A 15,384-nucleotide genomic window follows, 5' to 3' on the forward strand; every position below is an offset into this window, starting at 1 on the left:
TGGCTTTCGAGTTTGGAATTTTTTCGTTTATCAATTGCATTTTATCAAAAATATTATACTACTTTGAATTCCCTATAAGAATTTAGTGGCAGATGCTGAGGGTGAAAACTCCACGATTTCTTGTAGAAATGAAATAAATTTTAGGACATAATTATTAAAAAGAGTGTAGTTTTCAGTTAAATAAAATGCTCGGACGTTCTTATTTAGCGATTTAGCCTATTGGTGTTCAAACTATCAAATTCTTAGCTTCGAGCTAATTCAATTACTAAAAATTGATATATTCAAAAGTCGCGCTTACGAAAACGAAGACTACAACCAGTGATAATACCGTGTTGTAAATACTAATTGCTCCGACCAACCTCAATACACTTTAACAACACAATTCAAACAAAAAAAAATGAAATTCAGATAAATCCAGGAGTAAGTTCACTAGACATTTTACTGACACACTAAGTAATGAAAAATGTAAAGAAAAAACTAGCGTTACGTAATAAAAATGCGTAACCTTGAACATAACTTAAAACAAAATTACACGGTAGAATTACAATCAAAGCTATTAACACTTATGCCACACCAGTCTCACATACTCTTTTGTAATTATACGTTGGCACAAATACAGATTTAGAACAAATATAGAGAAACACCGGTACACTATTAACAAAACACCATATACATCACCCTCACTACTCAATTATACAATTGTACCTTCCTCGTTCGCAAGGAGGTAGAGGACTTACAGACATAAAACCATTGCACCAAACACAAATACACACAACCATACATATTCATCTTCACGGATGGATCTAAAACAAAGGAAGGAATAGACACTGGTATTTACTCCAAGAACTGAACGTCTGTATCACCGAACTGTATTCCAATTAGTGTTAGTAGGACTAACGCTTAGTCCAAGCAAAGTTCTTAAGCATAGGTAACATAAAGAACAAAACTATCAGAGCTTCCAGGGCTGCCATTCCGTGTATGAATGTGTGTAGTTGTAAAGGTCCCTGGTTCCATGTGTCGGCTATTACTTTGCTTTTTAAATATACAAGCTCTACGTCATATTAAAATTACATGTACGAATTTTTTCTTCAATTTTAAGGACTTCATTAGGTTTTGTTGGATTTAACGAACAAGTCGAATAATACAGAACGAGGACAATATTTTGTCGGCAACTTAACTCACATTAGCGTTTAAGAACCTCACGAATCGACATATTGAATCAATTTACATGCGACAAAATTGACGTAACCATTCACAAGTGTGACTAGGGCAGTAAATCAATGCAGGGATAAATTCAACACTCTTTTAAACGAGAAACATTTACTTGAGTGAAGCTTCAACCAAAATGGAGGGTGAACGTATCGCCGAGAAAAATATTCAATCATAAAATTAATCAGTGTAAACAGGTAGTTGAACGACTTGCATTGGAAAACGAAAAATAACTTGAAAGTTGAAAGGAAAAAACCTAAGAAGTCTGGAAGAGCTATCCTGTATATCACAGAATTAGATAAATCTCAAAGGCATGTTGAATTATAAATTAGACTACTGGATTTATTAAATTTATAGCAGCTAAAACAAATCGTAATGGAAAGTTTACGTACATTCGGGTGCTTCTCTAGAATATTAGAATACTCCTAAAATATTGCGAAACTCACAGATAATCCCTATAATAACAATAGCAATGAAGTTTAATTTTGGTAGATAAATAAAATCCAATTATTTTCAGCCTTGCCTTTCAGTCTGGGTTTTGAAGTGAGGACAAAGTAGGTTCCGCAACGTTATTCAGCATAATTGGTGAATTGCTATTAGTCTGAAAGTGTGAGTCCAACAGTCGCAGTTGGGCTAAGTAGATTCCTTGCCATCTTCATTAATCATTCTCCTCTCTCAATTCCATTTTATCCTTAAAGCTATCAACAGAAATAAGCACTGAAGACAGACGAATTATTGCAAATACACTTTATTACTCTCTAATGAAATTAACATAATTCCTCACTCCGTCGTTGCTTTTCTTTTTGATTGATTACAAGAAACTTAATTATGTTCGAGGGATTAAGCACAATTTTGTTGCGATATTAAATATTTCAAGTAATTTTGAACATATACGATATAACAGAGTTAAAGTGGTCCGTCAGTTTTAACCCTCATCAAATTTTCGTTAGAACGACAAATATTTCATACGAGACCTTTAATGTTCAGACAACGGAATTTTACCAACGCCATTTTACAAGATTCCCGTCAATAAAACAAAGTAAGTGAGCTTCAGCTATGAGCATAATATCACTCGGGGCAATCTTTAATTTCGTGGCTTATCCATCAGATTCTTATCACTTCGTCAAACTTTACAACTCGAGCAAATCGATATTGATTTTTCAACTACGTGTGGATGTTATCTACCCTGTTCCTGACAGGAAATAGGCCATCTCTTTTGTGATTATGCAGTATGGTACTTTCAACGTACACATTACGTATATACAGGGTGGAAACTTTGTATGGAATACATCAGACCACTATTTTGTTGTGACCACACACTGACCACAAATCTAAAGTAAGTAGATTGGTAACAAACTTTTTATAATTTTGGATATCATAAACACTTTCTTTAAAAAGAAGATATATTCAGCGTTCCAGGCAAAAACCCTGTATATAGGGCGATTCGCAAGTAGTAAGCAGCAGAATCTTCGAATTTAGTTACAAATCCTGGAAACAGTCAGGGTGGTGGAGAATTTGTACGCGGCTCGTATACTTCACTGGTCGCTCGCCTTCATTTTCGCCTTGGGCGAGGATTGCCCCAATAGCGTATTGGGTGGCGTCTGTCATGATAACGAACGAAAGTTGTGGATCAGCTTGTAATATAGGCGAGCTGGTTAGAAGCGTTTTGACTGCTTTAAAGGCGTCTTTGTTGGGTCTGTGCCGATGCCTTCGGGTGTGATTATGTGTCCCAGGTATCGCATCTGCTCCCTTACGAAATGATATTTCTTCCACCGGGTCCTCAGGTTACACGGGCACAGACGAGTGAGGACGGCGATGAGGTCGTGCAGATGGGTCGTAAAATCCTTTGATAGCACGATTATGTCGTCCAAATAGGCGTGTATTGTGATGCCGACTAGCTGGGCCTTTACGTGATCTACGAGGCGCTAGAAGGTCACTGGGGCATTCCGTAGCCTAAATAGCATTCTTTTATAACGTTATAACAGTTTATCTCTGTCGGCGTTGTCGGCCGGAAGGTCCATAGTAGATTCTATGGTTACTTTCGTAATTGTTCCATTTTTAATTCTTTGAAAGATGGTTCTTTTATTGTTGGTGGAAGAATTTTAATTCTTATCCCTCCAGCGTCATTGTGTTGCAAAATGAATCACAACCAATGGAACTATTTAAAAAATATTTAATACCCTTTGGAAAGGGGGGCGTTTTCAATGACAAAATATTCTTTACTCAAAAATATACATGGTTGTTACTGTCTAGATATAATAGGAAACAACTTAAATCGAAGTTTCTAAATTCGAATTGTGGGTGTAAGTTTCGATAAGTTTGGAATTGCGTCACGTACGTCGCATGCTCTATTAGATATGACTTGCATACGTTTCGATACAATTGAATCATAGATATTTGCTCGGATTGAAAATCGAACCGATTACAAAATACAATCATATCCAATTTTCGGTATCGTACATTTGTCGAATAAAACTGAAACGCTTCAAGTAAAAAGTTTCGAATTGTAAAATAAACAAAACGTCTTTGTCTAGCCAAGTTTAGTTGATTTGGATTATGTAAAAGGATTTACGGGAGTAGATCGACGTTTTAATTGAAAACTTATTAGCGGTTCGTTTCGCTTGGCTTCCCTTAGACAAAACGGAGTGCGTCGGCTTTATTAATTCTTCCAAGTTTTGTCTATAAGTTGGTAAACTTGTACAGTTCGTCGTTAGATATTCTAATTGTAAAATCAAAGATCGTCTTTCATTGAATAATGTATATCGCTCTAGGAAGAGAATATGCGGTTCTGCGTTTTTCGTTCATCATCATAAATAAATATTAACTTTATTTTACATTAAATGATAAAACAAGAGCAGAATTTACTTCTCCATATAAATGTAATTAAAGCGACTTTTGTGTTATGGTTTTGGTATAAAAATTACTCCTGGGAATTACTCCAGAATAATTGGTGGAGCGGTTTTACTAACGATATGCAACATTGGTAATAATTTCAGTTCTCAATTTTTAAGTAAATGCAAATTAACGTACAGTACAAAAATGTAATTGGAATTACATTACAACCCGAATGATTTTTATGTATAATATGAAGTTTCGTATCCCTTTTATTCTTGTTCATAATCTGGTAATTTGCAGTAAAAGGCATGAAAAGGGTCATTACGCATTTCAAAAATCGGCACTGAAATATCCGTTGTGTACATATAGTCCGGCCGGGAGGTGGCGTCAAATTTTGATGGTGATTTTGGCACGATTTCTATGAGTTGATAATGGTAGTTAGTACGTGTTGAATTATTAAAATTGATGTGAGCTGGCGCGACTCCGTGGCTTTTGGGCGCGGGAGGATGCGAAACAAAATTTTAAAACACGGGTCTTGCGTACGATAATTTTGACCGATTCGTAGATACGTCAAGTGGCAAGATACATCACTCCATGACACGGTAGAATTATATTCCAAGATATCGTCCACTCCCCCCAGAAAATTACACAGGATGAATCTTTTATTGGTGATATTGAAGTAAGAAATGGCGAAAATACAGAAGAAAATGTTTTCCCATCGGAATCATCTAGGAGAGAAAACGGTCTTTAGACATAATAACACATGACATGAGTCAATACAATAAAAAACCTAACATATCAGATAAATTGCTACCTTGCGATGATTTTTTTGCGATTGTGCGAAGAAAATGTTCTTGATAATTAAGAATCATACTTTGGTTTTTGAGTCATTTTTGTAAATTGGCCAGAACGTGCCATCATGGAATAGATTTAATAGTATGATACTACCAATACACAGAAGTTTCATATCTAACTACAATAAATTCTCTCCGGCCAATGTCTTAGTTGTCGTTGAAACAATGAATCAGGCACTAAAGCAAGCTTCTGAATACAAATGGATTATATGGAAGTAAATTACGATTTGGGTCGAATCGCAAAAGATTGCTTTTGCAAATTCAGTGCAAGCAAAGACCTACTATGATAAAAACTATTTATTCAATATGGGACCCTTTCAATTATGATGGACATTTCAAAGCTATTGGAAAATTTATAGATTGATGTGGACACAATTATATTAAGCGAATATTGGCAAGTGGGTCGTCAATAGCTTTTTTTACAGGGAAACACTCCTTAACAAGAAGAGATAAAATAATCATTCGAAGACTTCGAATTGGACACACAAATCTCACACACAGACACTTCATGAATTCAAAATCTCCACCTAAATGTCATCACTGCAACAGCGCGTTATACGTCAAACACATTCTAATGGAATGTCAGCTTCACTCACACACAAGAAGACAGCTTGGTCTCTCAAACACCCTGGATGAAGCTCTCAACTCACCGAACCAGATAAACAAAGTTCTCAGATATCTAAGTAACATCAATTACAGCTCCAAAATCTGAACCCTTGCTTCAGCTGTTTAGATATAGCTCTACTCTCTCAAACATAAATATAATATATTTTACTCTGATACGTATAAGAAGATACTTATTTATTCTTGTGGTTATCTAAAAGTTACAGGGCGGAGAGATTTTCCAAATTAACACTATAGAGCGCATTTGGGCTCTAATCAAAAAAGGGACGATTTTTATTCAATCTCTCGGAAAGGAACGAATTTTGTTTCTTATACAAAATAGGGGGCGCGAGGAAATGTCAAATCGGATCCTTAACTTTTGGAGCCACGAGGCCAATTTGGGCACTGAATAACCAAAAAAATTTAAAAATTATTTGAAACAGAGCCAACCAAAAACTATTGCCGAGCGGACATTTTTTTATCCCCTACTCATTAAGTGACATTAGTTCACAAGATGTAAATCCACCGAGTTTTTAACAAAGTACTTCACTGTGCGTCCTATAGAAAAACAGAGTATAATGCAGATCATCTAGGAACCAAGCTAAAATAAAATAAATATACACAAGAGTATAATATAGAAATTAAACAAAAACTATAGACAGTAAAAATAAATAACAATTGGTAATTTAATATTCTTAATTCCAATCCTCTGAAAAGTATGAAAGTAAACTCAAGTAGCATCATGCTGTCAGACGCATCCTAACAACATAGTTGCCATAAAAACTACGACCATTATTAGTAATAATATACATGTAGTGAAGAATAATAACCGATAAAAAAAAGAAAAAAACGATTTTAGAGACATAACATAAGTGAAAATAAAAGAAAAATTGGACAATGTAATTATTTTAGTTATTAACGGAATGTAATAATATACTGAAGGGTGCTATGTTAAATATAGATCTGTAAGACACTCGAGAGGGCTTAGTCTGCTAGGTAAAGGAGTATAGACACGAGCGGCAGTGGCCGTTACTATGAGTGGTCTTCAAATCTATTGCGGCACAGTATTTGGGTATTCACACTGACAGACGTATTATGGCGCATCACACACGTACACACGAAGTGACGGAGATGAAGGTCCATGAAGAAGGACACACACTCCGTCGGAACAGTTCCGCGAATTGGACATACTGAGCCTTTGTGTATACTCCCTATTGTCCAACCGATCGGGGCTGGTATAACAATCTGAGAAGAGTTTTGCTTACTGCCTAAACCGAAAGGTGGTAAAACCTTGATGTATGAGCCCATGCAATCGTGGGCTTGTGGAGAGATGGCTGCAGCGAGGAACATCCAAAAAAGCCGTCACTACCGAACAGCCGTCGCCGCATTCCAGCGACTGCGACGTCGACGCGGGCCTCAAACTGACCCTCGACCCGTCAGACAACGGTATACCGACGCACGTGACCTGTTTGGTACTTTGCCAAGACTCCTCTCCAGCGATATTCCCTTAGCAGACATACACTCGAACTTCCAAAGCCCAGCAACCAGGTTTCTTCTTCTCTTCCTCATTCTTCCCATCGCCGACCATAACGCACAACACCGACGCCTTCCAGCTCCTTTCTACCGGCCACTTCGCCCCCAATCGCCACCAAAATAACCCGTCCAGACTTCGGACCAGACCTCGCAAACCGATAACGAACATACTAAAGAGACCAAACAAAAATATAAAAGACTCTCTTCATACCTATAAGAAATGCGTTTTATTTATGGCTCTATACCTTCAATTTTCTAAAAATGCCCAACTTTGAACGTTTTGTTGCCATCGTCATCTATTCTTATGTGAGGTTAGATTTCAGTTATATTAAAAACTTGGATGGGTAAGTTAGACTATCAAAAAGTATCGGGTTTCGGCTCAATCGTCGTTCAGAAATCGAAAGGTATAAAATCGTTACTTGATTAGCTTAATCGTGTGTCGAGGAACCCCAATTATTCTTCTCAATGCCGGGACGTAGGAAAAGTTCAACAAATGCAACTTTTTTTTTATCGAGAATATCGACTGAATTTTTTTGGTTGATATGTATTAGTAAAGGGTGCTTAAGAAAAATTAATAAATTAAGCAAAACTAATACGAATAAATACAGGATATTTTTCTCCAACCCTGAAGTTGCATAAACTTCAGCACCCTGCTTGCGCTCCACCACCGCGTGGAGGATGTAGACTTCGAGGCCCGTACGGTAGAGGATCTGGCGTGCTTTTCTGTCTGTCTTCAACAAGTTCGAAAACTGGACGACACTAGTCACTCCGATACACACCACAAAATACGAAGAAATGGCTGAGATTTTTGAGAAACGCGATTATCTACGTAGCGTCCCTCTGGCTGCTTGTGTGAGCCTTCACACGTCGCTCGGTCATAGTTGGTATGTAGTTGTTGCCTTACACTTCATGGAAAGGTGGGCCGAGCGAAAGACAGTTGCTCTTCGTTGGAGTTTGATTGAAGAGATGCTAAAGCGCGGACCCCAACAAGTACTCTCTTTAAATGACCGACGAGTCCGTCCGCTCGCATTCCATGCGACCTGGCCGACGTATATCTTGAGGGCAGTCAAACGGCACTTCGCACCACGCCGATAATCTAGACCACAAAAAATGCGTATAATACTTTTCGTAACAACGGCTGTACGGTTTGCCCAATAGACCCTCCTGCAATCCTCGACATTCCTCGACTTTCCAACCCCATGTTTCTTCCTTCCTCTTCCTCATCTTCCCATTCCTCCACCCATACCGCCACCAACACCCGACCCTTCATCCAGCATGCCATGACCAGCATTCGGCTCCACCCCATCAGCCACCCAATACCCGACCTGAGGAACTTCGACTCGACCTCTCAAAACGACAGATGAGACAACAAAAAAGTGAAAGGACCTGTACTTATAAGTCATATGTAAGAAATGCGTTCTTATTATGGCTACCTTCAAGTTCTAGAAAATGCCCAACTTTTGAACGTTTGTTGCATCGTCATTTCTTATGTGAGAAAGTTTAACGATTTCAGTACATATTAAGTAAACCCTTGAGAATGTGGATAAGTTACCCATCAAAAGTATCGGGTTTCGATCAAATCCTCTGCAGAAATCGAAAAGAAAATCGCTTCTTATAACTAAACTCGGGGCCGAGAATCATTTTCATTGCCGGGAGTAGGAAAAGACTGAAATGAAATGTAAAACTAGAAATTCTTAGCACTATAGACTCATGTTCTGATATCTAAGTGCTATAATTTGTGAGTTGTAAGAGAGAGCAATATTTCTGGGCGCAGACTGGAGAGATATATCTCTAATGTTTCTTTGGGTCTATCATGAGTGTCAAGGTTATATAAAAGGCGTTAGTTCGACGAAATACTAGAGATGTATATCTACACACGGAAGATGTCATCTAAGACTTTTTACGCGGATACTCACAAGACGAACCATTTAGGCAGCACCTGCTCTTAATAAATTAATTCAACAAGGAAGGAATTCTACAAACAAGTTTTCAGACAAACCCACCCTTAAAACCACCCTCGTATTCGGTTATATTTATTGTAGCTCGATCGCGAGGCTGGTACCTATATTTGAGCGCTTTCGTCGGCGAAAATAGACAAGGTGAGATATAACTGAGAGTAATACTTTTGTAGTGAAAAAAAAATATCTATCGATCTTATAGTCATAGAGGACTGACCGAATCAGGTATGAAAAAAAGTTCCTACTCGAGACGTTGTGTACACAGTCTTGGCCTGACTCATCGAGAACAGCGCTAAGCAGATTAACTCGCACAAAACTTAGTGACTCAACACTGAGTTAATGTTTTGCGAGATCTGGTACATTTCTGATCCTTAGCTTTCAACGAGCTTCAAGCAAAATGTTAGCACACATTCGGATTGAACTATAACACATACATGCTACAATCGAGGGAGTTTTAAACGCATGCGCGAGTCATTGTCTACGAATAATGAGCAGTATATGAGAAGAGGTTTTGGTATTGTTTAAGAAGTTTTCGCAAGTCTCGCTAAAACTGCCTCTACTGCGCCATAAGTGTTGAGAGAATAAATATATATGTCTAAATAATTATGAAAGATTCTTCTCGCACCCGATTGTATAATGTCCACTAGTTAGAACCGAGCAACATATGGCAATATCAAATTCTGCTACGAAGTTACGCTGAGCTATCTTACTGGAAGTTGTTCTTCTAACAACGTGTAACGTACTAATGAGATATTTATCGCAGAGGCTTATACTGAGTATCTAAAAATTGACGATAATAATTCGCTTCTTCAATAATTCCTAAAGGTTTTTCGGTCATGCCTACCCTTTTCTTAAGAGAGGACTCTTGGGTTACTAAAATCTACATGCTACGGTGTACGCGGAACGTGGATAAGAGCAGCAAGGCTAAAAGACTCAATAAAATGAGCATTACTGTTATAATTTTCAATACGAGATGATAACTTGAGCATGGAGAGCACAGATATGTTCGATTTGTTAGCGTTTGATATGGGTATTCACAGCTAAGTATTTGGATTTGTACATTGCTTCGGCAGTGCATGGCATAAGTATTCACCAGTAGCGGATGTATCCTACTTCGAGGAATCTGTGTCCGTCACAACATCCGGCTCTCATTTGTGACTTCTAAGCAAACCACATTAAATTTCTGTTAGGCGACGCCGTGCAGAGAAAGCGATGTATTTAGTTATCTGACTTCTCTTCATGCGCACCACAAGCGAGCATGATAATATTCAAACATAAAAACTATTGACTTTCAATTAACGACTGTCGCGAACGATACTTTCGAAATTTGTAACCCTCTATTAAAGCTTATCATCACGTCTCACGTCGTACGGAGCAGTTTATTTTAGTTCGCGAAAGTATCGGGTACTCTCTCCGGACCTCTATATGAGAAGCTCAAGGGGATCAAGAGAGGTGTAGCTAAGGCACTCTTCTACTAGCAATCCCTCAGTACAATCAAAATATCTTCGCATATTAAGATGATCATCGTCACCTATAGACCCGTGCCTGACAGAGGTCCAGTAGAAAATGATACTACCATCTCACTTAAACTGAGCGTGCGATCTCGTCTTTATAAGTGACGTTAACCTCGGGACCACTTTTACAAACGCGAACCCTCTTTGAAATTTTGTGGTTGAGAGTTGTAGAAATTAGTTACTACATGATCCTTGTCATGAATCCGTTAATCTCGCTCCAAAAGACCGCCCTCAGCGCTAATATGTGGCACGCACATCGATTAAGTCGGCGAATGGAGTCACATGCACTATCCGGAGAACGATGGTAGAGGAGTTTTACTATAACGAGGTTCATGTCAAAAATTTTGAAGTTTTTTTTGAATTTGAGTGCCTAAATGGCCTCGGCAGGTCAAAATAAATGTCAAATTTGGATTCTCGCACAACCCATGAGATTATTGCGAAAGTATACTAAACTTTCGTCTCTCGATTTCCTGAGTATCGAGATACCTAGATAAAACAATTTCTGAGAGATGGTTATTTTAACGACAGAAAATTCACGAGAAAAAAAATAAGAGCGATCAATTTTCGAGTTGGAGCTTTGATTCAATAGTTCGAACTAACATCATATATTTGCTATATCTATGTGTGCCGCAAAAGAGAGGTATGTAAAAATGCTCTATATCTTATGGCAACATATATGCTGACAAATAAAAATGGCAATACTTTTTTATTTCAAATTACGAGATGAGTATCTTAACATTCTAGATACGCATTGGAGAATAATTTTTTATTTGGTTAGATGATGTATTACAGTGGCGATAGGAAGATAAGTTGAAACATGAGCGGGGATACTGCCGAATACAAATCGTACGCGCGGTCCATTACTCCTTAGATGGCGGAGACACCACGCGCGAGTGCACATTTAGGGTACCCGAATATATTGATAAAATTTACTAATTATTAATTACACGTATCTTATCAATAAGATAAATTTTAGATTTGACTAAATAGAACTCTCATCAATACTAGTTATATAACTCCCTCACTCGTGAAAGTTGACTTCATCTTTAAATAAATTTAGAGAAACAGCTATAATCCGAGCGGATGAGCTTCTTGATTTAAACTTGGATGCTCGCTCTCAGAGAAAAAGCAGAAGACTGGTTATACATCTAGTAATTCTAAGTAAGTATATGTTATAATCATTATTGTTCCGACTATATATTGAATATTATCGCGCCTGCGGAGTCAAAAATCACTATCTCTCTATCGACCGAGGTATCACAACATGAACTGGATGACCCGTCACCAGCATTCACTAACCCGGGCGACTCCGGCCAGAAACCATCCAGTAGCAAACACTGTTTGTGCGCTGTTGTATAGTGAATCCATCCGAACACAGCACTATTATGAATCGAGCCATCTTGACATCAATATCCCTCGCGAGAACAGTGCTTCGATTGCAACGCGTGTCTGAGAGACCTAATACGTCGATTATATATCATCAGAGGAGCAAACTTTAAAGGGGGTCATAGTCAAACAATTTTGAGTTTTTTTCGTCTGATCTACAAGACAGTGCACCACAAATGGCCTGCGCGAGGGTGCAATGACAGCAATATCTAGTTGATATCAAAATTTTGGATTAGCGCCGCAACTTTGCCTTGGAAATCAACTTAGTCAAATTTAATGGAGTGTAACATTTTGTGAAAACCCGTTATTGTATTCTTGTTGTAACAGGATTCATATAAAGATATGGCTAACCGTTTCTACAGTTTAAAATACATCCTAGAGTACAAGATAATTGAATTGTCCTATATACGAAATAAGAATGGGAAAAAAAGTATTTAAAAATCGGGTATTCACTGGATTCCTGATAAATGGTTGTAGTTGGTATAGTTGTATAGTGGTTGCAGTAGGCAGAGTTTGATGCAGCACTAATAGAAGAATGAGCAAATCGTTCGTGCCGTATTGGAGCCTTCATTAAGCGCAATATGAAGGGGTCGTAGTACAAGTCCAAATGAATCGAGAGCACTCAGCCAGTAAAGTTAAGGTATTAGATGATATTGTGTGTAAATCATTAGTATATCGAATAAAGTACCCTATTAAATTCCGAAGAGAAGTTTGGTGTGGAACGATTTCACTACAAAGTATTTACCGCTGGAGTATTCAAATTTGACATTCGAGATCCAAAAAGAAAAAAAAAATATTTGGTCAGAAATATATGACGTGTTCAAGAACAGAGGCGTATGATGTGGTTTACGACTTGGATCGGAAATCTCCGGATAAATTATAAAACTCTGTCCACGATAGAAAGAAAACTGGGCGTGGGAGGCTGAAGTAATAGCTGTTAAAATATGTTCTTTTTTGTCTGCACTTTGTCGTGGCAGTGTACTTCGCAGTTTTTGCGTTTTTAAGGATATAATAGGCCCATTTATTGATAGGAAGACAGCTCTATCAAGAAGACCCAAGAAAGTAAAAATGACTTCCAAAGAAAAAACAAAGCCGATGTGGTTAATCCGAAAAGACGACAACGTCAACTAAAAATTTAAAAACTCGCTCATAATTGGTACTATGGGAAAACCACCATGCACAATTGTGGCACGTTATTTTGAAATATTTTAAATACTTAGGTAAAAATAAATAACGAATTTGTAAAATGTCATTTTTGTTAATTTCAAAGTAGTCCTCGAAATTTTTTCAGTTTCAAAGGACATTTTGTTAAGTATCAAACACTCAACTTTGCCAACTCTATTTCTTACAGTTCCCTACCGAGATCCCCATGTGGTCCTCGAATTGAATCAGACCTGTATATCAGGAATGCTCCCGTTCTTTCATTCATAATTAAATTTATTCGATATTATGTCTTACAAACTTTAAAGCGCAATTGTGCAATATACAATTTTGGTCGTGATGTATAGGTACTGGGAATTTACTCATTTATTGCATAAACGTATTAAATGGTTTAAAACATATATGCATGCTTAACAAAACATGTTTTGTGATTTTCAGCGTGTTGAATTTGCGATCAAGAAATGGCGTCCCCTGCAAACAGTTAAACAACATAGGCAACGCGTCGTACGACGTACTTAGTAAATACGCGCAAAACGGTTTGCAACAGTTGGTTTGGCATAACGCACCCTACATTCACCAGCCGCCGTAAACAGTTTGTGGTTTCACTAATCAAGTGCAAACACGTTTGGTGTCTGGTGAATGCTCCCATTGATGAAGCGGACAAAGGTGGCGGCGGAAGTTTGTTGCCGACAAAATCTTCGGTAAAATTATACGAGCACGAGAGTACGGCCGAAGTCAAAAAATGCAAAAACGAAAACAAGTGACTGGTATTTAATCAAGAGAAACGTTCTATTAGCGTACATCAGTAATTTGTCTAAAAAATTATAGCCCAAATTCTTATGGTCAAAAATGGTCAATAGTTAAGACTGCTGCAGGTTTAGAGAAAACCATTGGATGGCCCGGAGGTTTGTTTATCTTTTACCAAACAGAAAATTTTTATTTGACATTTCGAGATTCATAAAGTGATTGCATTTTTGAATAAAGCGAAATGAACGTACGCGTCCAGTAAAGCTAAAACTCTGAGCGAAGGAGCACGTGGATAATAATTTAATTAGAAAGCTCCTGACAGATAAATGGTTGCTTCGCCAAAGTCATTATCACATTTGGTATTATTTGGTTTGTTGTCGTGCGAATGAACTGTATATCTCTCACTTTAAAATGAGGGAGGGATTTGGAGAATACATATTATTGTTGGACCGTTACGGCGAAACTACAAGAATTTAAACAACTAGGAGATTTACAATAACAGGATGATGGGTGTAGTTTCAAACGCCGTGTTATTTATCCGAAATCATCCGGCTTTTACGTCCTGCACAGAAGAAGGACCTGGCGGGTTGTTCTTGGACGTACCGAATGTGAAAATGTGTCGCCTTAAATGCAGGTCAACATATGTTGGAAAAGTAACGCCTAAAAGATGCTGAATATTTAGGATACACGAGAGGGCCGGTGTATATCAGTCACTCATTTAGAGACGGAAACTGAGCAACGATGATGTTGTGTGGTGGGTGATATGTTTGAGCTTCTAAAACGTGTCAAGGGGGGTGAACAACAACAATTGCAGAAGCTATGTGGATGACTGCAAGTTAATAAGAAGATGATGCGTCAAAAAGATGTTCTCTCAGTTAAAAGATCCAATGCCCGTCCCTTCTACAGAGTATCCACATGCAAATATAAGAAGTGACTTACATCGTCATCGGTAGTATATATAGCGGAAGTAAAACTGTACTATGGTATTTAATGTATAATAGAAACGAAATTGCTAATGTTATAAATGAAATAAATGTTAACAACTATTGTTTCTTATTTATAAGTATAAAATATACGAGCAGCTGGGTGTAAAATCTTTACAGGCTAGCAGTGTAAAAATGGATTACACGCGGGTAGAGTTAAACTGAACATTTTACAGAGTGTATACAGTGACTTGATAAATTGACATTTTAAAAGTGAGAAACAGAATAAAACTAATTATCATATATAAACAAACATATGTAATATTGAGCGCGTCTTTCCTGCATGCCAAGTAGTGTATCATTCTTATACTCTGGCATATTTCTCAAGAATGTTTGCAATAACTTTAAACGTCTTGTACTGCAGGATTTGGAACATTTGAAAAAGCTTAGATAAGTTTTATATATCCTGTAATTGTATATTAGTTTCATTAAGGAAAGCTTCGAAATGTTAGTAATCGTATGAATTGCCAAAGACTGGATTACAATCGTTTACATCTATGTAATGATTTTTTTTATTGAGATTAATGGTGTTCAGCATATCAGAGCGGCATTGACATAGGATACGGTTGTGTATAAGTTTATTAGCTAGATGGTAAATTAC

The sequence above is a fragment of the Photinus pyralis genome, unplaced genomic scaffold (assembly GCF_008802855.1).
Source record: "Photinus pyralis isolate 1611_PpyrPB1 unplaced genomic scaffold, Ppyr1.3 Ppyr1.4_LG6, whole genome shotgun sequence".
Lineage (NCBI taxonomy): Eukaryota > Metazoa > Arthropoda > Insecta > Coleoptera > Lampyridae > Photinus > Photinus pyralis.